Below are 2,916 nucleotides of genomic sequence, written 5' to 3' on the forward strand. Positions count from 1 at the left end.
GTGACAGTTGTTTCTGGGGCTTATGCTTTGCTGGGCTTCCACAGGGTGATGAGCTGGCTTCAGAGGTTCCCACTCTGTCAGGTAAAGCTTTTCCTTCCTCTGCTCTGTGAAATCAGCTGTTTGACTTTCAGCTTCTAAAACATTTATACTTTTCTCCTGTGTGCATTCTCCTTACTAATTTTTAACATTCAAAACTCTTTTATGATTACTTTAGTATTGTTCCAGAAAAAATACAAAAGTTTGCATTCAATCCATGCTGTTTAATCAGAACTTTGTAATTTGATTCTTCATAATAGAATTTCTTATGTCAATAAATTTGCCTAATCTTTGTATACTAAGTTTCTTTTAAAGTATCCTGATTGCAAAATGTGAAGATAATTGTCTTCAGTAAAGTACAATCTTGTGATTATTTTCCTATAAATAACAGTCTTTACAGCACCATCACAGTTTGTCTAGGGTCAGGATTGTTTCCCAACATCATGCAGAACATCTGGGAGCAATACATTTTTCTAAAACCCTGCTGGTGAAAGGAGTAATTTCAAGAGAAATTTTTAAACATACATTGATGTGTCATAATTAATGAGATAGTGTTGAAATAATGCCAAAAAAGAAAATTCTAACACTAAATTCTTGCATTGGAAGAGAAGAAAATTCTCAAATTAACAATCTAAGCTCCTTGTTCAGAAAATTAGAAAAAGGAGAGCAAGGTAACTCCAAGATAGAAATACAAAGTAAATATAAGCATAGAAATTAATGAAATTGGCTTTCCCCATATCACAAGATGACAGATGAAAACAGTGAGAAGTCAGACACTAAGGAGAAAAAACCTGATGCCAATGCCAAGGTTAAAAAGGGTAACTCCAAGGCTAAAAAGCCCAGGAAGAAAAGTCTCACCACAACTACAACCTTGTCCTCATGAGACCAACTCCCCACCTGCTGCATATCCCAGAAAGACCATGTACAGAAGAAGATGTGCTCAACTACTAATCCAGGATTAAAAAGAAAAAGGAAAAGATTCTTGCTACCATCAAAAAATTACATTGTGGTAACAACGGTGGCTACCTTCACAAAATGCCAAGATATAGTCCTACTGAAGATGTTCTTTGAAAGCTATTGAGCCATGGTCTAAAACCCTCCAGTTAGTCTGTGAAAAAAACTTCGAGCTACATCACTGCTGGGACCCTCCTGTGTATCCTGTTTGGGGGCTCTAACACAGCTGAGCAGCAACTTGCTCCTTGTGATTGCCCTCAAACAAGTTCCTCTGGATAGGGCATATCAGAAATTTGTCATCACCACCCCCATGACAGTTGATATCAGCAATGTGAAAATTCCAAAACTTCTCATCGATGCTTTCTTCAAGAAGAAGCTGTGAAGCCGGGCGTGGTAGTGCACCCCTGTAATCCCAGCACTTGGCAGGCTGAGAAAGGAGGATTGCAGTGAGTTTGAGGCCAGCCGGGGCTACCTAGTGAGTTTGAGGCCAGCCTGAACTACATAGCGAGACACTGTTTCAAAAAAATAAAAAGAAGAAGCAGCTATGGAAGACCAGAGACTAGGAATGTGAGATCCTCAACACAGAAAAGGAGAAATATGTGCTCACGGTGAATTGTAAGTTTGATTAGAAAGCTCTGGACTCACAAATTTTACCAAAAATTGAAAGTATACCTCAGCTCCAAGGCTACATTCCATCATTTTCTGCTTTAACAAATAAAATTTGTCCTCACAAATTGATGTGCTAAATTTCTTACCACTAACATAAATAAATAACTAATACACCAAAAATCAGTGAAACTGAACACAGATAATCAAGAGGGAAAAATCAATGAAACCAAAAAGTATCTCTTTGAAAAGTGAAAAGAACAACAAAAGTGATGAAGCCCAGACAAGACTAAGAAAAAATTAAAGACATGCATTACTAACGTTAGGAATGAAATATGAATACCATTATAAATCTTGCTGGCATCAAAAAGATAAAAAGGGAATCTTACAAACAACACTATCCACATTATTTGGAAACGTATGTTATTCAAAACCACAGATTGAGTCCAATAGGAATCAGATCATTTGAATACCCCTATAACAGTTAAGGAATTTGCATTTTAATTTAAACTCGCCTCACCCCCAAGTAAATTTCTAGGCCCAGATGCATTCACTAGACAATTTCTCCAAGCGCTTAAAGGACTGGTGAGGCATACTTCTATATTTTGGTGGATTAATGAATTGTCATCTTGGGTAATATATCTAGTCCCTGGCTCCTTTCTCCCTGTCATTGTTGCCTTTTTCTGCTTCCTGGCTACCATGAACAAAACATCTTTGTTCTACAACACCCTTCTGCCATGATATTTCTCGCTTGGAACCAGCAGACCATGAACTGAATCCCTAGAAACTATGAGCCAATTTAAACCTTTCTTTGTTTATATTGTGAGTGCTGTGTATTGTGGCCAGCATTGAGAAAGCAGACCAATGCAAGGAGGAAACATTTATAATTTGCTTTATGAGACAGACAGAAGGAGACAGAGACAGAGAAAGACAGATGGAGAGAGGAATAAATTAATGATACCCAGAATCTGGAGATTGGAAGATACAGTACACACTGCTAAGAAGTATGAGAAAAGTATTTTAGTTTGTGGAAATATTCTATTCAATGATGGTGATGGTGGTTATATGACTTGTACAATTTCAAAATTCATCAAATAGAACATTAAATATTGATTCATTTTACTGCATTTAAATTATACTTCAACTATACAACACACAATATATTTATATGTGTACTTCTGATAGCAATGTGTAGAGTGGATGGAGTCAGAAAAAAATATTAAAGGCAGAGAAGTCATTTCCTAAGTCTTTTCAGAAGTTAAGATAATCCTGATAATTCTGAAGTAAGGCGGAATGAGAGTGAAGAACTTGAGACAGGTG

General features: G+C 36.8%; 1 pseudogene; it reads left to right on the top strand.

Annotated features, from left to right (window-relative positions):
* The first annotated feature begins 781 nt into the window (after positions 1–781).
* On the top strand, positions 782–1,736 carry LOC110346233 (large ribosomal subunit protein eL6 pseudogene; annotated as a pseudogene).
* The last annotated feature ends 1,180 nt before the right edge of the window (positions 1,737–2,916 follow it).

Source organism: Heterocephalus glaber, unplaced genomic scaffold (assembly GCF_053883595.1).
Source record: "Heterocephalus glaber isolate CG9 unplaced genomic scaffold, H.glaber_assembly_v1.0 deba00001572, whole genome shotgun sequence".
NCBI classification, from domain to species: domain Eukaryota; kingdom Metazoa; phylum Chordata; class Mammalia; order Rodentia; family Bathyergidae; genus Heterocephalus; species Heterocephalus glaber.